This window comes from Phoca vitulina, unplaced genomic scaffold (assembly GCF_004348235.1).
Source record: "Phoca vitulina isolate PV1807 unplaced genomic scaffold, GSC_HSeal_1.0 scaffold32, whole genome shotgun sequence".
In the NCBI taxonomy this organism is placed as follows: Eukaryota; Metazoa; Chordata; class Mammalia; order Carnivora; family Phocidae; genus Phoca; species Phoca vitulina.
In genome coordinates, this window is record NW_022589735.1 from 7131644 (window position 1) to 7155196 (window position 23553).

The 23553-nt window shown below is 39.7% G+C and overlaps 1 protein-coding gene across 3 annotated transcripts in view; it reads left to right on the top strand.

Moving 5' to 3' along the window:
* The first annotated feature begins 216 nt into the window (after positions 1–216).
* The window catches only part of AFF4 (AF4/FMR2 family member 4), an 89005-nt gene continuing 65668 nt past the window's right edge, over positions 217–23553 (top strand). For all 3 annotated transcript variants that reach the window (XM_032425464.1, XM_032425463.1, XM_032425465.1), the window contains exon 1: positions 217–584. The gene's annotated coding sequence lies outside the window, so the exon portion shown is untranslated. The remainder of the gene's footprint in view (positions 585–23553) is intronic.

Genomic DNA, 23553 nt, shown 5'->3' on the forward strand with positions numbered 1-23553 from the left:
CTAGGCCACCGGGGCCGGTGCTCCGCCTGTCCGGGGTCGTCCGACCCGACAGCCGCGCACGTCACCGCCCCCGTGTCGCCTCCCGTCACCGCAGGCCCCGCGGCCCCGCAGCCCCCCAGCTTTTCTGGCGGGGAGGGGCGCGGCGTCGCCACGTGACGCCTCGCCCCCGCCCGGCCCTGGTCACATGGGTGGCACGGCCGCTGCGTCAGTCACAGTCCTGGCTGCGGGAGCCGAGTCGCCGTCGCCGCCGCCGCCTCCAGCGGACGGGGCGGGGATCCCGGTGCCAGGTCCTCGTCGGCCCGCCCCTGCCGCCTCAGTCGGCCGTCCCGGGCTGGGCCCGACCGTCATGGAGCGGGGCGGGACCTCCGCCTGTTCCGTGTGAGGCGCGTCGCCGCCGCCCCCGCCTGCGCCTTTCCAGCCCTCCCGAACCCCCGCCGCCGCCCGGAGCCCCTCGCCCTTGGCAGCCTGTCGCCGCCCCCCTCCCCGCGGGCGGGCTCGTATGCGCGTCCGGTGAAGGTGCAGGCCCGGCGCCGCCGCTGCCGCAGCTGGGAGATGGTTCGGGCCTAGCGGAGCAGGGATTGGAGGTGAGACGGGCCGACGGAACTGACTGAGGGCCGGGCCGGGCCTGGCCGCCGGGTGGGGGTGGGGGAGACGGAGCACAGGGTCCGCCTGGGGGCTCGGGGAGACCTTCCAGGCCAGGGCTGCTCGATCCGGCTTCGCCCCTCTTCTCCCCGTTTCACCCCCCGCCCTCGGAAAAAATAAATAAATAAATGAGGCTAACCCATCCTAACAAATATTCCCAGAAATCCATCTTTTCGCCGTTTCTCCTTTCCGCTTTCGTTTCTTAATCCGTTCCTGCCCTCAGAAAATTCCGTCGACTGATTTGTTACTTTTTAATACCCTCTTCAATTGGAAGTTATTTCTAGTTAAAGAGAAAATGGGCCTAGATTCTGGCTATCATTACCCAACTAGTTCTCGCTTTCCCTCTCGCGATCCTGCGTACGTCTCCCCCCCCACCCCCACCTTCTCTGCAAAAAAAAAAAAAAAAAGGAAAAAAATTTTCCACCTTCGTCTAGCGAAGGGGATTAACTAAAAATGAGAAGGTGGGGGGTGTAATACTTGAATACCCCCCATAACTTCGCAATCGTTCTGTTATCCCGATAGCTCGTATTTGGATATTGATGTTTAGGCCTTTCCTCCAGCTTGCCTGTGCCCGGGGTTAATCTCGTAATTGACGTCAGTGCTTTGTTCCTTCCACTTTGCTGTTCCTTCCACTCTTTGAGGATGGATCATGGGGTATAGGACTTTGAGGAGTATCCTTATTGCTTTTTCTCTCACAATAGATATCATTTATAGGAAGTTGAAAGTACAGATCTGAAATGCTCGTGTGTGGAGTTCAAGTAAGACGAAGAGTTCGATTTAGGGTTCTCGTAGTCAGTTGCAATTCAGAATTGTACGATCTCTTTCCTGATGGCCTTATGGAAATTTTAACCTAAGGCCAATCCCTTTTCCAGTGACCGGTATTTGTCTTGACGGAATCTAAGCTGTAGGTGTCTGTGAATAAGATGTTTGTAAATGTGACGTTTTAAAATATGTGTTGATTTTTAGGACTCAGGTGTTAAAAGCTCAAAGCTTTGTTTCCATATTGATTCTGCAAAGCTTTGTAAAGTGCTTTTTTAAATTTAACTGTACTTGGACTTATCAGAGTTGAAATATTTATGAGAATTTTCTTAATTTGGCATTTGATAAGGAGCCTTTGTGGCCTGCGAATCTGCTTGGAATCATCTTTGGTCATATGTGCATAAAGAAGTGTTGGCAAGTGGCCACTTGGTTTTTAACAAAGCTGGCTTCTTTAAATTTCTCAGGTTTATTTTCCTTATTCATCACTGCATCTTTCATTCTCCAAACATTTAAAAAAAACCTCAAGAAGTTATTTTTAATTATCTTTTAGAGTCACTACCTGGACGCAGTATATGTATTTTTTTAATATCACCAGTTTCATTCAGTTTGTGGTGGCTTGCGTGCTGATGACTTCGGTTTTGTTAGCTCTGCAGGAACAGCAGGCAAATTCTACTTTAAATAAAATATTGCGTCAAGTGGGGACAAGATAGCATGTCTGTGAATGACCCAACCTTTACTGTCTGGTAAAAAAAAAAAAAAAAATCTTAGCTGTGTTAATTGGAAAGTGCTCTACAGTTTTGGGGTGTAAAGATGATTGTACAGTGCTTTGGTGAAGCTCTGTAATTAAGAATTCCTAAAGATATAATATTTTCATTCAGATTCACTTTCTACTTGTCAGATGACATATATTCTCTGTGTTCTTGAGTTATTGTATGCTGTTTGTAACAGTTGATACATTCTCCTTTTGTATTGTAATTTTCTTATAGGTCTCTTGTAGTGTGTTTAGAACACTAACTATGTATCTCTCCATATCCTCCCCAGTATTTTACACAACTATTAGGTTGAATTTGAATATGATATCCAACCTAAATTTCACAAAAGGGTAATCTAAAGAAAACTATGAGCAAGTGATCAGTATTTGAAGGGGAAAAAGTGACTGTCAGCTGCAGAAGATGACAGAAGATGAAGCCTTCTAAAAGTTATTTATTTTACCTGTTTTGAAGAGTTAAGGTAAATGTCATGGCTTTATGTGTACCTGAGAGGAACAAAGAAAACAGGTATTTCTTCTTTTGTGGCCATCTACTGGTTTAGAATGGAGTCCAAAATGTATGAGGCCTTCTCTTCATAGTATTTTTCATAAAGTCTGAGAGGTGTTCTTATAAGTATTGAAGACATACCTGGACAATGATCCAGAAGTGCAGTGTGTACTATAAAAGTTGATGACTTAGGTTTTATTTTTTTATTTTATCTCTATTCTCCGGGTAGCTTACTATTAAAACTTTCCTTGTGTCAACTATACTCAAAAAAATTTTTTTTAACTTTCCTATATAAGGTACAGGGTTCCCAGCTTTTGAACTCCCAATCCTCATTATATTTTACTCATTTCCTTTTTCATTTCCTCTGATAAGTTGGAATGATTATGTTTGATTTCTGGGACGGTGTGTGCCAGTCTTAGTTATTGTGAAATAAGGTGTAGTCAGTGATTAAAGACTGCTTAAAGCTAACCTCACTCTGCTGCTTTTTCCTTTGCTTTAAGAAAAGCACCCCTACTTGAAGTAAGTTTTTATACTCATCTAGGTTGTTTGAAGTGATAACTCTAGTACATGGAAGAGGATGTAATAAACATGACAGTTACTGAGTTTTGGCTGGTCATCTGCATTCCTGTTTGTCTTGATGTTCATTTTCACTAGCATCATATCCTAAGAATTTTAATGGTATTGGCATACAGAAAATATTAGAACCACTGAATTCATTTCCAAAATATTCCCGAAGCATTTTAACATTGGGACTACTTATTAATTCTGTTTTTGAAGGAAAAAATATTAAACTCTACCTTCTTCAAATGGCTAAAATTCAAAACTCAAGAAACAAGTGTTGGTGAGGATGTAGAGAAGGAGGGACCCTTGTGTGCTGTTGGTGGGAATGCAAACTGGTGTGGCCACTGTGGAAGACAGTATTTCCTCAAAAAATTAAAGATAGAACTATCCTACAATCCAGGGATCGCACTACTGGGTATTTACCCAAAGAATTTGAAAACACTAATTCAGAGGGATATATATACCCCTATGTTTATTGCAGATTATTTGCAGTAGCCAAACTATGGAAGCAGCCCACGTATCCATTGATATACATATATATGTATGTGTGTGTATATATATATGCATATGTATATATATCCATTCATATATATGTAGACGCACACATACACAATGGAATATTACTCGGTCATAAAAAGGAATAAAATGTTGCCATTTGCTATTTGCAACAACATGGATGGAGCTAGAGGGGATAATGCTAAGCGAAATAAGTCAGTCAGAGAAAGACAAATACCATCTGATTTCACTTAAGTGGAAATTAAGAAGCAAAACAAATGAACAAAGGAAAGAAAAAAAAGACAAACCAAAAAACAGACTCTTAACTCTAGAGAATAAGCAGATGGTTACCAGAGGGGAGGTGGGTGGCAGGAATGGGTGAAATAGGTGAAGGGGATTAGGAATGCGCTTGTCTTTTTAAAACATTTTTATTTTAATTCCAGTATAGTTAACATATAGTGCACTGTGAAGAGGAGTGCACTTGTCTTGATGAGCACCTGAGTAATGTATGGAACTGTTGGATCACCATATTGTATACCTGAAACTAATACAGCATTGTGTGTTAACTACAGTAGAATTAAAAAAAAAAAAAAGAATTGGTAGATACAGCTAAAAAATAATATCTACCTGCTTCATCAGCTATACTTTATTTAAAAATTTGTAACCTGAGGCATGTTCTGAGGGAAGGCATTTCATGTAACTTTACCTCGGTTGGAGTGCCAAATAAACCATGGTGGTGGCTTTTAGGTGGGTAGACAAAGCTTATTATTGGGTACCATTTTAAACTGATTTTTTTCGATTATTTCCTAGGATGGGTAAAAGAACCTTGTGCATTGTGTTTCCGAAGTTATATGTGTGTGGTAGGGGAAATCAGGGAATGACATGGATAGATTGCCCTAGAAAGCCAGTTTGGTTTTGCTACCAGTTACTGTCATGACCTATCCTGGGACTGGTTGCCTGGAGCTTAAGGGCTGAATGGCTGTCATGATTTTGTTAAGTTAGAGATGCCTAGTGGGTTATGATTTTTCACTTTGACTTTGCTTTTCTTCTCATCATTATGGTAACACCAGTTTTATGGAGAGGTGAGTATAAGCCAGTGCTCTGCATTGATAGGCCTTCCCACCTCTTTGCAGTTGCTTCCATTTCTTCCATCTGGAATATCACTTTTCCTTTCTTGTTCTCTACCTGTTAAAATTTCACTGTCTTTTAAGGCCCGGTGCAAATACTGTTGCCTTCCTAAAGTTTTGTTTGACTCCCCTCCCTACTCCTTTGGCACCTAGCTCCTTTGAATCCCTGCTCTGTTATCTCTCTTATTTGTTTTGTTAACTATGGGACCATAGCCTGCTGCTGGGTGACATCCAGCACAGTGTATCAGGGAAGACATCTTAGTAAAATAAAGACTGTTTAATACTGTTTCAATATGTATTTCTTAATAAGGATTAAAATAATAATCCAACCTTTCACTGAGGAAATTAATACTAATTCCTTAGTATCATCATGTATCTAGTCAGTGTGCAAATTTCCCTGATTACAGTTTTTGTTTTAATGGTTTGTTTGAATTAGGATCCAAATGAGATTGTATCTTTTTGTTCTTATTCGTGTTTCTATACATTTGTTAAAGAAGCCATGTCTTTGCCCTATGAGAATTCTCACCGTCCAGATTGTGCTGATTACATCCCTGTGGTTTCATGTAATATGTTCCTCAGTCCCTTTTTTTCCTGTATATTAGTAGTTACATCTAGAAGCTTAATCTGATTGAGGCTTGAATTTTTATTTTTAAGTAAACTCTGTGCCCAACATTGAGCTTGACTTCAGGACCTTGAAATCAAGAGTCACGTGCTCTACTAACTGAACCAGCCAGGCACCCTGAGGCTTGATTTTTTTTTTTTTTTTTTTAAGATTCTACTTATTTATTTGACAGAGAGAGACACAGTGAGAGAGGGAACACAAGCAGGGGCAGTGGGAGAGGGAGAAGCAGGCTTCCCGCAGAGCAGAGAACCCGATGCGGGGCTCAATCCCAGGACCCTGGGATCATGACCTGAGCCGAAGGCAGATGCTTAACGACTGAGCCACCCATGTGCCCCTTGAATTTTTTTTTTAAATGGCAAGATTACTTCATGGGTAGTGTTGTGTACTTCCTCTACACTCTTAAACCTTCAGCCTGGCTTCTCATCTTACCAGTGAAGTTGCTATTACCAAGGCCATCTGTGACTTCTGTATTTCCAAATTGCATAGTCATTGCTTACTCCTTTACCTCTTCTCTGCTAGCTTTTGTTTTGTTTTAAAGATTTTATTTATTTATTTGAGAGAGAGAGGAGAGAGCATGATCAGGGGGAGGGGCAGAGAGAGAAGGAGACTCCCCACTGAGCTGGGAGCCCAACATGGGGCCTGATCCCAGAATCCCAGAATTATGACCTGAGCTGAAGGCAGAAGCTTAACTGACTGAGCCACCCAGGCACCCTCTGCTTGCTTTTGTTAACCGTTTTCTCCTTGATACTGTTTTCTTCCTTGACTTTTATGACTCCCTTTTCTGCCTTTCTGCCTACCAGTTGCTTTTTTGCAGACTGTTAATTCTGCTAATCCCTTGATATCGATAGTTCTGGATTTTAGCCTTGGCATTCTTGATTTCACTCTTGTGGGTGATCTCATCCATTTATATTGCTTCAGCTACCATCTTTAAGTGTTTTGTGGGAACCAGAACTCTTTCATTCAACTGAATACCTCCCTTTAGATTGCTCGTAGGGACTTTGTTTTAGTTAGGAGAGTGACATACATAACTTAAGCAAAAAAGAATTTGTTGAGAACATATCAGGTATCCAGTGAATTCTAAGAAAGGCAATCAACCCATAGGAGGACAGCTAGAACTCAGGAACAGGTGGATCCAGGGGCTGCAGATGTGGTTAGGAATATCTCTTTAGGGGCGCCTGGGTGGCTCAGTTGTTAAGCATCTGCCTTCGGCTCAGGTCATGATCCCAGGGTCCTGGGATCAAGCCCCGCATTGGGCTCTCTGCTCTGCGGGAAGCCTGCTTCTCCCTCTCCCACTCCCCCTGCTTGTGTTCCCTCTCTCGCTGTGTCTCTCTGTCAAATAAATAAAATCTTTAAAAAAAAAAAAAGGAATATCTTTATTGCTCAATAGATGCTCTTTGTGTGTTCAGTTAGTTCTCCCTTGTTACAGACCAGCTTTAACACTTATTAATGTCTTTTGAGTTGTAAATTTTACATCTGTTACTATCAGAGACTGTCTTGACTCTCAATCCCAGTTCCAGGAAAAGGACTCATTAGGTTATATGTCCACCTCTGGACCACAGGGGGCTACACTGTAATAACATGCTCTAACTGCAGCATTCCAGAGAAGTGGAATAAAAGGCACTCTAAAACATAGTTGTCCCCCTCATTCATTCCATGGCTATTTAATACACACACAGCCCTACTTTTTCTTATATTTATATATTTAGTATTTTTTGAGCATACTCTAACTATCTGTATATACCAGCAAATACCCTCAACTCTTCAATGGAGACAACCCAAATTCTATCTGGCTAACACGTCCAGAGGTCATTGTTCTCTCAGTCCAGATTCGAAAGGTGATATCCTTCGTTAATTGGGTCTAGATATGCTTCGTCAATGTCTGAAAATTATGGGCTAAGTACTAAATTTAATCATCCCTGACATAACTGATACACAGTTGTGGAAGAAAAAAACAACAAAACTAAAACTCTTAGGGAGGGGAGAGGAAGGCATCGTTGTTCCAAAACTAGTACCATATCTTGCTGGGCAGGTACAGTGTAAGGTAAATGTTAAAACCAGCCAGTTACATGGGCCTTCATTAGTTGACCTACTTCCTTGCAAATGGAGTGAGTTCTTTGGTAAGCCAAATGAAGATTTTCAGTTCTGTCAGCTAGGATTATTTTCCTTGTCTATTGTCTTAAGTTAAGGTTAACACTGAGGATATCTGGAAGGAGTTTTATGGGAAGGCAGTTATGTGTTATGTTATGTATGTGTGTTATGTATCCTTAGCACAAGGATCAGTAAACTATGGTTAATAGGCCCAGTGCTCCCTTTTGTATGGCCTGTGAACTGAAAGTGGTTTTTACATTTTTAAATGGTGAGAAAAAATCATAGTATTTTGTGGCCTGTGAAAATTATAGGAAAGTCAAATTTCAGTGTCCATAAATAAAGTTTTAGTAGAACACAGATAACATACCCATTTGTTTCTGTATTGTTTGTAGCTCCTTTTGCTGCCACCATGACAGAGTGTGGTGACTGTAGGGCCTACAAAGCCTAAAATATTTACAATGTGGCTTTAAAAACGTTTGTCAACTCCTGTCTTAGCAGATCTGTGGTGGGTGCTTGGGTTTGAGGACTGTTTTAGGATTGAACAGTTAGTTACACAGTCCCTATTTATTGTGGTGGTAGTTAGGGTTTTTTGATTGTAGAATGTGTGTGTGTGTGTATGAATAGATATAAATAAATTAAATATATATATATAGGGGCGCCTGGGTGGCTCAGTATGTTAAACATCTAACTCTTGATTTTGGCTCAGGTCGTGATCTCAGGGTTGTGGGATCAGGCCACATCAGGCTCCGCGCTCAGTGGGATGTCTGCTTGGGATTCTCTCTCTCCCTCTCCCTATGCCCCTTCCCCCCACCCCATGCACTCTCTCTCTCTCTCAAATAAATAAATAAATCTTTTTAAAAATACGTATATATGTACGTATAAAGCAGGTGTGGTCTGGGCATTGGCTTAGCTTTAGTTAGGGATTCAGACTTCATTGAACCCTTCAACTGTAACCTGAAGGTAGCGTAAATGGGGGCAAGACTTTCCAGAAAAGCTGGGGGAGAGGTAAGGCTAGAAGCTGATCAGGTAGTTTCTATAAGTGTTCATCATGTACAAATTAACTCTACAAATTAATCCTCTAACCCCCAAGTCTTCCACTTTTCCTGCCTTGGGGAAGGTAGCACTATCATTGCTTTTTCCAGAAACCTGCAACTTGTCCTTGATTCCTCTGTTTTACTTGTCACATCTGGCTGGTTCCAAGATTCTACTTCCTTAACATCTTTGAATCTAAACCCTTTCTGTACAATATCTACATTCCTAGTATTACTGCCTTAATCCAGGCTTTCATTTCTCACCAGGATTGATTATTCCAACAGCCTTCTCATTTGCTTCCTTACTTCTAGTAAAATAATCTACTCCACCCTGTATCATAGTAGTTTTTCCCTCTAAAATACAAGTCTGATTTCATCACTTATCTTCTTAAAACTCCTTAGTAGCGTTTGATTTTCTGTAGTATTCTTCTAACAGAGATTCTTCCAACATTAATGAGTTTTATGTTAACTTCTGAAGCACTGCTTTGTAGCCAGCTACTCCCTTAGGAGTTTGTTGCTGTGTTTAGATTTTGTTTATAATTGCATTTGTGCCAAGTTATAATGCATTGTACTAATGATTTTGCAGTGGCTCAGACAAGGAGAGATGGTAAGTAAAACTGGATCATGTCATGGTAGGTTGTTAATATAGGCAGGCGAAACCCAAAAGAACCCTGGCATTGTACTTAGCCTCATGTTCTCACTGTGAAATGTATCTGCTGGATCCCCTCTATATAATTAATCGATATGAAACAGTTTGTTTGCAGTATCAGTGTTTTGTTCCAAACCTCAGCAGTGATTATATTAAACACACATTTATGTAGATTTCAGTAAGGTACTAAACCACAAATGGACAAGATTGCTGGAGTTAACAAGTGAGGCTTCTTTAAAATTGACATTTAAGGACTGCTAGCTGGTATGGTAGTATGTGGTTGTATTTCCCTAAACTAGGAAATAAACATTTGCAGTTTAAATCCATTTAGTATAACATATTTATAAGCATTTTCTTCATTAGTATTATTGAAGTCATATTATAGAAGTGGTTTAATAATATAGAACCAGACCTGAGACTGCCTGTTTCCAGGATGGAATACATCATTGGTCTAGTTTCTACAAAATAACATAATCTGTTACATTAATGTTATTTTAAATTTGTTTTGTATTTAATTTTTAAAATTTTAGTTTTACAGTTGCATAAGAGCTATAAACATAAAGAGTTCATACCTAATTTTATATTTACTATTGTTAACAGAATAAAGTCCACATTCAAGATCTAGGAGATTTTGTTTTCTTTGAATAGTTTAGATCTGAGAAACAAACCCTATAGGTCTAGTCTGATCCCATATATCTCTCCAGTCTTACCTTTTATTTTGTACTCCCCCAACCCTATTTTCCAGCTACACTTGATCTACCTCTTTTCCCTGTGTGTGCTGTGCTCTCTCTTCTGGTGGTTGCACTAGTTCTCTCTGCTTAGAACCAACCTCCCTCCCTCTCTTCCCTTCTTCCTACCTTACCTTCCTCCTTCCCTCTGGCCATTTTTCTCTAGTCAGACTAGCTGCAACCAAATCTTGGAGATGAGGGTTACTTTAATTTTTTTTTGTTTATATCCTTGGCATTAGCCCAGTGTCTGGCACAGTAAACACATTGGTTAAGTAATTGTTGAATGAACTAGAATGTTAACATGTACTTTATGTATAGTATAGGTCTATACTGAAGAGATAGGTTTTAAAATCGGAGTTGTAAAGCCTTCAGAATTCCTTCCGAATTCTGTTTAAATATGTTACAAGTCTGAATTAGAAAATATTTTGAGGGGTGCCTGGGTGTCACAGTCGGTTAAGCATCTGACTCTTTGTTTTAGTTCAGGTCGTGATCTCAGTGTCGTGAGATCTGAGCCCTGCATTGGGCTCTGTGCTCAGCATGGAGTCTGCTTGGAACTCTGTCTCCTTCCCTTCTGCCCCTCCCCAATGTGCACGTGTGCTCTCTCTCTCTCTCTCTCTTAAATAAATAAATCTTTATTAAAAAGTAGATATACTTTTTAATCTCACTCACAATTTGATCTTTCAAAGTAAATTTTCTTTGTGCCATGATAAATAACTCATAATTTATGAGTTTCTGTTCCAATGATTAAAGAGCAATAGCCTTAAATGGCCTTAACCTTCTTAAAGCAATATTCCTGTTTACATTTTAGTAGAACCTTATTAACAGAATATAGGGTAGGGGCGCCTGGGTGGCTCAGTCGTTCAGCGTCTGCCTTCGGCTCAGGTCATTTTCCTGGGGTCCTGGGATGGAGCCCCGCATCAGGCGCCCTGCTCAGCAGGAAGCCTGCTTCTCCCTCTCCCACTCCCCCTGCTTGTGTTCCCTCTCTCGCTGTGTCTCTCTCTGTCAAATAAATAAATAAAATCTTAAAAAAAAAAAAATTCTAACAGAACATAGGGTAGTTAGGACTGGGGCTGATTTAAATTCATAAGCTTTGAGCATAGGCTTTTATCATTCAGTACATTAGCATTTTCCCTCCCACATTTATTTTTTTATTTTTATTTTTTAAAGATTTTATTTATTTACTTGACAGAGAGAGACACAGCGAGAAAGGGAACACAAGCAGGGGGAGTAGGAGAGGGAGAAGCAGGCTTCCTGCCGAACAGGAAGCCTGATGGCGGGGCTCGATCCCGGGACCCTGGGATCGTGACCTGAGCCGAATAACGACTGAGCCACCTAGGTGCCCCCCTTCCACATTTTTTATAGTATTCTAAGGAACTAAATATATTTCAGGAAATCCAGGTACTTTGTTACCACCTGTCTTTCACATGTGCAAATGATGAAATTATTGAGATAATTCCTTTTTAGTGTAAACTCCAAGGAACCTTTGCTGTATAGTGTTTTTAAACTTTTGTTTAATGTGCTATGTGCATTTTTAAGTAAAAAAATTGCTTTTGTTTTGCAGTTTGGACTTGTATTATTTTCTTTTGGCTTCCTCAGGTACTACAAATCTAAGCAGCCTCATAGTGCTCTGTTGAACAGATAATTTCTTTCTGGATGTTGTAGACTGAAACATTCAGTTTTTACACCTCAGTTTGCCAAGTATGATTCTGAGATTTTACAGTCTAGCACTTACATTTGGTGAACATTTGAAAGTACAGGGTTTAAGTAAAAATAGAAATTGATCATTTCTGTACATGTGTTTTTTTTTTATCTTGAACATATGTTGTTTTCCTTTTAGATAAACTCTTGTAGAAAAATTCCTTTAAAAGCAACAGAATTCATTTAGTATCAATATTAATGCTTTTATTGGATTGATAATATATTGAATGCGGTAAAAGGAAGGCCTACTCTTTTCTTGGTACCAGATATAACCAAAAGTCTTAGGAAATGGGAGACTATCTGTGGGTAGAAAACGAGGGATGACATCATCTTCTGAAACCCAACTTTTAGTGAGTATTCCCACTGACTGTTTGACTCTTGGGACAGTAACGCTACAGTTGTGATCTTTATAAAATTCATCACTTGTTTTGAGTATCTGTTGTATGCCTGCCACTCTGTAAAGCACTGGAGGGGAAAGAGGGGTAAGTTCAAAGATATCTATAGTTCTTACTCTCTTAGAGGCTTATAATAAGGAGATGACTAGGGAGGGCAGATAGAATAGCAACAAATAATCCTAATGTAAGGCAAGTGTTAAGTGCCAAATGAGATACAAAGAAATGCTTTGGGAAATAAGTAATTTTAGTGACGGAGGAACCTTGGAGGGCTTCTTGAAGGAAGTGGGATATGTGGTAAACTTTGAAATGTATGTATTTAGAAATGGGGAGAAGGAAGGACATTCTAATTAGAAGGACTAGTTTGAGTAAAGATCTGGATCTGAACGTGTGTAGGTTATTTTCAGGCTCAGATAAACCCTGAAGGTTTTATAGAAATGGCTGAGAATTGAACTGTGGGCAGTTTTAAATCCTGGGATGAGAACTTTGGACTTAGATTTTTCATAGAGCTTGGAGTTGTTGATGACTTTTAAGCAGAAGAATGTCTTAAGTAGGTCTGTTTTATGAAGATATAAAAGTAATTATCAATGCATACATTACAGAAGTTTCCAATAAGAGACCTTTGTGGGTTTTAGATATTTGCATGCTTTTAAAGTAAGAAGCTGAGTCAAAAGGTTTTCTTCTTTTTAAAAGGAACTGTAAGCTCTCAATTTTAACTATTCTCTCCGCCCATTTATTCATCTTCCAAGATGAAAATAGACTTCTCAATTTATTTGTCCATATGCTTTGGTAGTAACAATTTTTGAGATAAGTTTAAACTAGTTAAATTTCGTTTACATGTATCTCAAATATTAGTAAAAGCACAAGAAGTATATTTGATTTGGTTTTGATTCTAAAATAGCTACGTGGCGTGTAAAACTGTGCAGGACTACTAGAAGGAGCATGTAGTATTATTATTGAGAGAAACATTATCTAAAGGGAGGCAGCTGCTTACAAGTAATATGAATAGTCATATGCTTACCCTTAAGTGTGAGCATATTTGTATATGTAATAAACATTTCTTTTCTTGAATTGAGGTTTAAAGTTGTCTAATATTTTTATTTTATTTTATTTTAAGTAGGCGCCACACCCAACATGGGTCTTAAAGCCACAACCCTGAGATTAAGAGTCACGGTCTCTACCAGCTGAGCCAGAGAGGTGCCCCTGACCACTGTCTAGTGTTTTAAAAAGAATAGGTTTATCAGTAATCATTAGTTTGGAAAATACTGTTTCAAATTAGTTACTGTACAATTGAATGTCTGCTTGGTAACGTAACATACATTGATCGTGGTACTGTTTGGCCCCTAAGGTGAGGAAATAAAGTTTTGCTGTATCAGCAAAAGCTTCGAGAGGAAGTGAATTGAGTTATAGTTATAGAATCAGGTTGTATAGCTTGACAGGTGAGTAAAGAAATGTGTTTCAATTCTGGTGGATCTAAAATAATGCAAATGTTAAGTGTCTGCTGAATTAAAATTTGTTGCAGATGGTATCTGATTTTAGTGTAATTATGAGTATTAGTTATTCCAATTTTGAAATATTGGTATTTTGTGGTATCAGGTGAAGACTATCATGATCTTCAGGTATTATTTTGTAGTAAGTGAGATAACTGTCCCTTTCTAACCAGGCCATGAAGTTCATTAGTTTACTTACTCAAGTCATTGTCCACTAGGTTATGTTCTAGGTGTGCATTGCTGCACACAATACACATTCCCTGATCATCATCTAGTGGGAGAGGAAATATTAATGACCATCAAAAGAAGTGTATAGTTAATTGTGATAAAGTACTATGAAGGAAAAGGGAGTTGTCTACATGAATTTCCTGAAGCTGAAAAGAGCACTACAAGTTCAAATAAATAAATAAATAAATAAATACCGACCGACCCTTGGTGGGAACTGGGAAGGGAGGGTAGTAAGATATAAAATAAATCTGATGAGATAGGTGGGAGTCACATCAAGTAGGAAGTCAGATCATTGCTTTGTAGGCCATATCAAGGACTTAAAGTTTATCCTAACGTAAATGGAAAGCTTGTTAAAAATTTTTAAGCAGGGGTTGGGTGACCCGATCTGGTTTGTGTTTTAAAAAGATCACTTTGGCTGCTGTATGAAATACGAATTAGCTAGAGAACAGGGGAACCAAGAATCCAATTAGAAGGCTGTAGCCTTTGTTCAAGCTGTAAAGTGATGACTTGTTTTGAACAGTGGCTGTGGAGAAAGTAGTAAACAGATAAATTCAAAATATATTTAGGGAGGGGACGCCTGGGTGGCTCAGTTGGTTAATAGGCATCTGTCTTCTGCTCAGGTCATGATCCCAGGGTCCTGGGATCGAGTTCCTACAAAGGGCTCCTTTCTCGGTGGGGAACCTGCTTCTCCCTCTGCCTGCCGCTCCTCCTGCTTGTGCATGCTCTCTCTCTCTCTCTCTCTGACAAATAAATAAGTAAAATCTTTAAAAAAAAAAAAAAAGGGCACCTGGGTGGCTCAGTTGCTTCAGCAACTGCCTTCAGCTCAGGTCATGATCCCGGAGTCTGGGATCGAGTCCCGCATCTTCCTGCTCAGTGGGGAGTCTGCTTCTCCCTCTGACCCTCCCCTTCTCATGCTCTCTCTCTCTCTCAAATAAGTAAATAAAATCTTTAATATATATGTACTTTGTATATATATTAATATATATATATATTCAAAGAACATGAGCAAACAGGTTCTTTATCTCAAAAGAGAAAGTGTGATAATAGTGTGTATTTGGGTATTTTTATTGTAGGAATATAGATAGTATTTTTTTTTTAAGATTTATTTATTTGACAGAGAGAGACACAGCGAGAGAGGGAACACAAGCAGGGGGAGTGGGAGAGGGAGAAGCAGGCTTCCCGTCGAGCAGGGAGCCCGATGCGGGACTCGATCCTAGGACTCCAAGATCATGACCTGAGCCAAAGGCAGACTCTCAACGACTGAGCCACCCAGGCGCCCCTATAGATAGTATTTTAAGCCATGAGATTGAAGGGAAAGAATGTAGACTGAATCAGAGTAAGATCCATGGCTGAGCACAGGGAAGTACCGATTTCTAAGAAGTTTGGTAGGTAGAATGGGAGGAGACAGGTGATGGGATAACCTGGAGGGCTGGAGTTACAGAAGCCAGGAGTATATTAAGGAGCGAGCCTGGGTGTTTACTTCCTGCCTTTGATGCTGTGTTGCGGTCCAAGTTGAGTGAGCTTTGGAGGTATCCAGAGGAATTCCAGTGTTTGCTGCAGTAACCTCATCAGCCCGCCAAGAGGGTGAACATTTGACTTCCACTTGAATTAAATCGGATTTAAAAAAAAAAAAAATTATTTATTTAATTGAGAAAGAAAGAGCATGAATGGGGGAGGGGGCAGAGTGAGAAGCAGACTCCCCACTGAGCAGGGAAGTAGAGAATCACCAAGAGTCCTTTTGAGAAGCTTGGTCATGAACGAGAACAGAGAAGAGATAGAGTGATATCTGGAGGAGAGATAGAGGGTTGGGGAAGTCTTTTTATTTTTTTAAAGAAGAATATGCTTTTTTTTTTTTTTTTTGAGAAGAATATGTTTGAATGCTACTGGAAAGGATTCATGAGAGAGGGAGAAGTTGAAGTTGCTAGGGAGAAGTCAGTAATTGTTAAAGGTCTAGGAGAAGATAGCAAAATGGGCATACTTGTTCTTTCACAGGGGAGAGATAAGTTCTGTTTTTTAACCAGAGGAAAGAAGAGAATGGATGCAGATACTGGTAGTTCGAGGAAAGTTGATGATTGATAAGAAGATTTCTCTCTTATCTTTTTTTTTTTTTTTGAGAGAGAGGGAGGGGTAAGTGGGGAGGGGCAGATGGAGAGGGAGAGAGAGAATCTCGAGCAGGCTCCACCCTCAGTGCGGAACCTGATCCTGGGCTCCATCCCACAAACCCATACAAACTCATGAGATCATGACCTGAGCCTGACATGAGTCTGACACTTAACCAACTGCGCCACCTAGGCACCCCTCTCTCTCATCTTTAATATTCTATTTTTAGTCTTTGTCCAGTAAGACAAGGTCATTTGTGGAGTGCAAGTTAGGAGAGAGAGTCCTAGGACTCCATGAAAATATTTGTGAGGAATAGGAAAGAGCATCCATCTGCAAAAGATAGTAAAATTTTGGGAAGCTTTGAGGGCCTAGTTGAGAGTGAGTTATGAAGAATGATTATGAGAAATTCAGATAATATATAAAGATACGATGAAGAAAGCACAAGTAGTATAGAATTATCTTTACTTCCATGTGTTTCATGACAGTATTTTAAACCTAAAGGCTGTGGAAGTCTCATGACTGATGTTGGGGCGGAGGTCTTTCTCTGCAAAATAGTTTTGGGACCTGATGTTTTGTTACTAGTGGCTTTGATCTCCAGGTGTACAATCTTTGTTTCCCCGCCTTTTAGGAATTAACCTCTTCAGATTCATTGTGATCTTAGCTGAAGTCTCATTTAGACTTTTGGAGTTTAAATCATTTGATAATCTGGTAGTGGAAGGGCTCTGTTTATCAGCAGTATAGTTCTAAGACAATAATTGAAAAAAACCGTCATAATAGGTTCTGAACACCACTTGTAAGAAGCAAGTTAAAGGTCACATTTTACTTTTTAAACTTTTTAAAATAAAAAAATTTAAAGGGTGCCTGGGTGGCTTAGTTGGTTAAGTGTCCGACTCCTGATCTCAGCTCAGGTCTTAATCTCAGGGTCGTGAGCGTGGAGCCTATTTAAAAAAAAAAAAAATTTAAAATGCTATAAACTAATACATGTGTTTATTAAAAGATTACAGAAGATAAATTTCTGGTTCATTGGGAATGCACATTAAAACTTTACTGTGTGCTTACTGTAACTTTTATTGTAAAAGATGTAACACAAAATTTATTATTTTAATCATTTTAAGTGTATAACTCAATGGCATTAAGTACATTCACAGTGTTGTGCAACCATCAACACTGTCTATTTACAGAATTTTTTTCATCATCCCAAACAGAATCTCTAAGCCCATTAAACCTAATTCCCCATTCCTCCTTATCCCCAGCTCCTGGCAACCACAATTTTACTTTCTCTCTGAATTTGCCTTTTCTTTGAACCTCATGTAAGTGGAATCCTATAGTATTTGTCTTTTTCTGACTGGGTCATTTCACTTTGTGTAATATCCTCAAGGTTCATCCATGTTGTAGCATGTCAGAATGTCCTTTTTAAAGGCTGAATAATGTTCCATTGTATGTATGTGCCACATTTTGTTTATCCATTCATCTTTTGATGGGCACTAGAGTTACTTCTACCTAGTGATTGTTGTGGATAGTGCTGCTGTGAACATGGGTGTACAAATATCTGAGTTCCTGCTTTCAGTTCTTTTGGGTATAGACTTAGGAGTGTAATTGCTGGATCACATGAAATTCTGTGGTATACTTTTTGAGTAACCCCCAGACTCTTTTTCACTGCAGCTGCACCATTTTACATTCCCACCAGCAATGCACAGGGTTCTGATTTATCAACATTCTTACCAACAGTTGTTATTTTTTTAATTTTAATTTTTTGAAAATAGCCAAAAGGTGTGAATATGCAGTTCACAGAAGAAGAACTATAAATGGCTAAGTAACACACAAAATAGGTGCAATCTAACTATCAGGAAATTCAGTAGAATGCAGTTGACTGTGAGGGACTATCTGTGTGTGATTCTCCATTTTATCCCTAGCTCCTAGCACAGTGCCTAGCGATAGTAGATAGGCTCATATATTTGTTGAGTAAATGAAATTGGGTTTTTGCCCTCTTGGATTGGTGGCACAATTTAAAAAGACTCCAAATGCCTAGGATTGAAAATGTCATGATTAAAGTGCACAGTCTTGTATTTTGTTGGTGGGATTGTCCATTGATACAGTCTTTTTGGAAAGCAATCTAGTGATGTACATTAAAAGGGTACAGCATGTACCCTTTGACTCCGCAATTCCACATCTAGAAATTAATCTGAAACTAAAATAGTTTCATATACAAACGTTCTGTAATGTTTGTAATACTAAATTCTGGACATAACCCAGTTATCTACCAGGTGTTTTCTGGTTAAATGAATACTATACAGTCACTAAAAGAATGAAAATTCATATGTCTTAATGTGGAATTAAGTTCATTGTTTATTTTTTTTTTTTTAAATATTTTATTTATTTATTTGAGACAGAGAGAATGAGAGAGACAGAGCACATGAGAGGGGGGAGGGTCAGAGGGAGAAGCAGGCTCCCTGCCGAGCAGGGAGCCCGATGCGGGACTCGATCCAGGGACTCCAGGATCATGACCTGAGCCGAAGGCAGTCGCTTAACCAACTGAGCCACCCAGGCGCCCAAGTTCATTGTTTATTAAACTTATTCTTAAATAAGAATTATATGTGTAGGGCGCCTGGGTGGCTCAGATGGTTAAGCGTCTGCCTTCGGCTCAGGTCATGATCTCAGGGTCCTGGGATCGAGTCCCGCATCGGGTTCCCTGCTCAGTGCAGAGCCTGCTTCTCCCTCTCCCTCTGCCACTCCCTCTGCTTGTGCTCTTCTGTCTATCTCTCTGTCAAATAAATGAATAAAATCTTTAAAAAAAAAAAAAAAGAATTATATGTGTAATAATTTTTGCATGTATATGACTATATATGACTCCTCACACTATTGTTTATTTCAAGGGAGTGAAATTATTGGTGACCTTTAATTTCTACTTTATATTAACCATATTAGAGTTTTTGAGAAAGAGTATTACTTTTATAGTTGGAAAAACAAAACCATTAATGTTTATCTCTTTTGAAAAATGCGTAGGTGGAAGAATACTCCTTATTCACATTTATAGGAACAGCCAAAACATTTACTGAGGGCCAAGAAAGAAGATACAGCTAAATAGGGAGACCTCCTATTTCTTGTGTATGAAAACTGCGTATTCACATTTCAGTTTTCTGGTGTTTAGCTTGTGAGAGTGTTAGTTGTCACATTCTGATGTTAGTTGAGTTAGTTGTATCTAATTTTTATCTGTATGCTCAGCACCTAACAATTCTTTTTTTTTTTTTTTTTTAAAGATTTTATTTATTTATTTGACAGAGAGAGACATAGCGAGAGAGGGAACACAAGCAGGGGGAGTGCAAGAGGGAGAAGCAAGTTCCCCGCCGAGCAGGGAGCCTGATGTAGGGCTCGATCCCAGGACCGTGGGATCATGCATGACCTGAGCTGAAGGCAGACACTCAATGACTGAGCCACCCAGGTGCCCCAGCACCTAACAATTCTACTTCTGAATTTACCCTAAAGAAATAATGAAGTGATCTCAGTCATATTATATATGTTGTGTTGCATCTCCTTATTCTCATATAACAGCAGTTATGGAAATTCTTCCAAGTTCATTGGCAAAGATATACCTCATTTGTTTTAATATACTGTGGTTTGTTTAACTGTTAACTATTTTTCTCTTCTAATTATTTTCAGTTGTTTTACCACTAACAGTGCTTCAGTAAACATCTTTGTAGGTAATGGCAGTATAAGCCATAAGCTTATGAGGCTGCTGGGTTGAAGGGTTTTTATATATATATATTTTTTAAGATTTTATTTATTTATTTATTAGAGACAGAGAGAGAGGGAACACAAGCAGGGGGAGTGGGAGAGGGAGAAGCAGGCTTCCCGCTGAGCAGGGAGCCCGATTTGGGGCTCAATCCCAGGACCCTGGGATCATGACCTGAGCTGAAGGCAGACGCCTAACGACTGAGCCACCCAGGTGCCTCCCCTTTTTTTTTTTCCTGAGTTTGAAATATCACTTCACCATTTTAATGAGTATGTCATTTTAGAGATTTTATTTATTTATTTGAGAGAGAGCACGCGAGCACACAAGCAGGGTGAGGGGCAGAGGGAGAAGCAGACTCCTTGCTGGGCATGGATCCCAATGCGGGGCTTGATCCTGGGACTCCAGGATCATGACTTGAGCTGAAGGCAGACGCTTAACCGACTGAGCCACCCAGGCGCCCCAATGACTATGTCATTTTCGAAAAATACTTGGCTCTTACTGTTGTTATTAAATAGAACATTTTATTTGTTTTCAAATTATTTTTATTTTTTTTAAGTAATCTCTGTATCCACTGTGGGGCTCCAACTCAAAACCCTGAGATCGAGAGTTGCATGCTCCACCGACTGAGCCAGCCAGGCACCCCTAGAACATTTTTTAGAAGATTTTATTTATTTATTTGAGAGAGAGAGAGAGATCACAAGCAGGGGGGAGTGGGAGAGGGAGAAGCAGACTCCCCACTGAACAGGGAGCCTGGTGCGGAACTCGATCCCAGAACCCTGGGATCGTGACCTGAGCCGAAGGCAGACACTTAACCAACTGAGCCAGCCAGGTGCCCACCCCTAGAACATTTTAAATAAGACATTCTTTTCTCATTGAATTTGATTTGTTACCTGTTAAAATCCCGTGTATCTTTGAGTTTTTTTCTGGCTTCTATTTTTCAGATCATTTTGTTGATTTCTGTGCACTATCATGCTATTTTGATAATGATGATGATTTTATAGTAAATATTAGTATCTACTATGACAAATTCTTCTTGTTCTCTCTCCAGTGCTAAGTATATGATAGATGCTTATTGCACATTTATTAAGTTAATAAATAGACTTAATAAATATTAAATCTTGCCTTAGATAAATTTGGCAGGCCTCTTTACTTTAGGGAAACTGAAGCTTGGCATGTTGATGGTGTCCCTTGCTAGCCAAGAATAGTATTACACTTTCTCAAGTGTAATAAACAGTGACGTAGAGGAGGAGTTGAGAATTGGATGATCAGTTTGAACATGGAGATAGGAAGGGGCACATGTTAGACATGAGAGAAATACTTTAAGCCCTGAGAAGAGACAGTTTATCTGATAGTAAATCCCAAGGCTGAAAAATGCTAGAAAGTACCCATAGTGCTCTACTATATAAACTTTCTCACCCTTTCTGTCTTTTATTTAAAAAAATTTCAAACCTATAATATAGTGTATGTCTATATTCCTTTCACCTGGATATACCACTTGTCAATATTTTTATTGTAATTGTTGCTGCTGCTCCATTATTCTTGTCTGTTTGTCCTCTCCCTCCTTCCTGCCCCCCACCCTCCCTGCATGCAAGCACACACACACACTCTTCCTCTCTCTCTTTTTATCACTCACTGTCTGCACATACTAGATCTATATTCAGATGGATGCTGAACCATTTGAGAGTTGCAGATCTGATGATGACATTTCACCCATGTATGTTTTGTACATCCTGAGAACCCAGAACATTCTCTTATATAACCAGATACAATTATCATAGTTCAAAAACTAAGCATTGATATGATTATCTGAAATACCGTTCATATTCAGGTGTCCCAAAATTTCGCTATAATGCCCTTCACAAACAGTTTTTCCTCCCTAGATACAGTATGTGTATCATGCATTGCCTTTAGTTGTTGTCTCTCCTTGAATATATAAGAATATAGAAGAGGGCGCCTGGGTGGCTCAGTTGGTTAAGCGACTGCCTTCGGCTCAGGTCATGATCCTGGAGTCCCTGGATCGAGTCCCACATCAGGCTCCCTGCTCGGCAGGGAGCCTGCTTCTCCCTCTGACCCTCCCCCCTCTCATGTGCTCTCTCTCATTCTCTCTCTCTCAAATAAATAAATAAAATCTTTAAAAAAAAAAAAAAAAAAGAATATAGAAGAAATCCCTAGCCTCTTTTTTTGTTTGTTTTCATGATACAGGCATTTTTGAAGAGTCCAGGCCAATTTTGCAGACTTAAGCTTTGTCTGCTTGTTCCTGATTAGATTCAGGTTAAATTTTTAGTGGAAAGAATACCTAGGTGGTGATACATCTTTAGTGTATCGCATTAGAAGGCACATGATGTCATTTTAACCCATTATTGATAATGTTAAGTCTGATTGCTTGATTAAGGGTATTGTTTACTGTACTTCTCTATTTTAAAGATTTTTTTCTAATAGTCTGTGGGATGATACTGAAGATTCCATTCCCCCCCAACTTTTTGCCCAGTGGTTTTGGCGTTTATTGCTGGTTTTTTTTTTTCCCATTGATGATTCTGGCCTCAATTATTACTTTAATGGTCACAAAAAAAGTGATTTTCTAATTCTTTTATTTCTTCTGCATTTATTAGTTGACATTCTTCTCTAAAGAAGGGCATTTACTCCCTGCTTTATTTCTCTTCATTTTATTTTTTTGCTATTATCACTCTGGACTCAGGGATTTGTGTTTTTTGGGGGGTTTTTTGTTTGTTTTTTAAGATTTTATTTATTTGAGAAGGAGAGAGAGCGTGAGAGAGAGTGCGTGTGCACAAGCCAGAGCACAAGAGCAGGGGAGGGAGAAGCAGACTCCCTGCTGAGCAGGGAGCTCCATGCTGGGCTCAATCCCAGGATGCTAGGATCTTGACCTGACCCGAAGGCAGCTGCTTAACCGACTGAACCACTCAGGCACCCCTGTTTTTTGTTTTTTAACTAGGCTCCATGCCCAGCATGGTGCTTGAAAACTCATGACCCCAATATCAAGAGTAGCACGCTCTACTGACTGAGCTAGCCACACGCCCCCCAGGGATTCTTTTTTTGCTCATTTAGTTATATTCCATTCTTGTCTTTATTTTCATGCTCATGTTTCTAAATCTGACTGGTGAGAGCACCTTCAGGCTGGTTCCCGTGCCCTTTTGATGTCTCCATCTGTTTTTGTGAATTTTCTTGCTGTTGAAACAAGATGTTTTAAGATCTCTTTGGACTTCCTCTGCTGCAGCCTTGGAATGAACTATTTTTTCCAAGAAGTCCTATTCCACTTTAGTAGGAAATGATATTAGAAATCAGAATTTGGGGGGCACCTGGGTGGCTCAGTCATTAAGCGTCTGCCTTCGGCTCAGGTCATGATCCCAGGGACCTGGGATCGAGTCCCGCATCGGGCTCCCAGATCAGCGGGAAGCCTGCTTCTCCCTCTCCCACTCCCCCTGCTTGTGTTCCCTCTCTCTCTGTCTCTCTCTGTCAAATAAATAAATAAAATCTTTTTAAAAAAAAATCAGAATTTGGGTGCTGAGCGTGCTTCTTTTTTCTGGTGTGTTCCTGCTCCTAGACTCTTTCAGTGTACAGAAATGGAGACTGTCTGTTTCTCTCGATCGGTAGATTGATAGAGATTTTTTAAAATACAAGCATGTGTTCATAGTACTATTTCTAGCTCCTAATCCCCAAAAGTTATTTTTCTCCCTATTCCTTTGTATATTTGTATCCCTCATCTCTCATAGTAACATGCTTGGATCCTCAAAAATCTCAGTATATTTACTCATTTGCTCCATTTTGTAGCAATGAAATTGCTACACCATTATGCTACACCATAGAATGTTGTTTGTAATAAATGTATCAACTTAATGTAAGTACTTGATGGGCACTTAAAACAATTTACCTTAAGTAGGTGGAGAACTCTCCTTTCTACTTGCTAATATTCTTTTAAAAATTATTTTTCTGGTAGTCCCA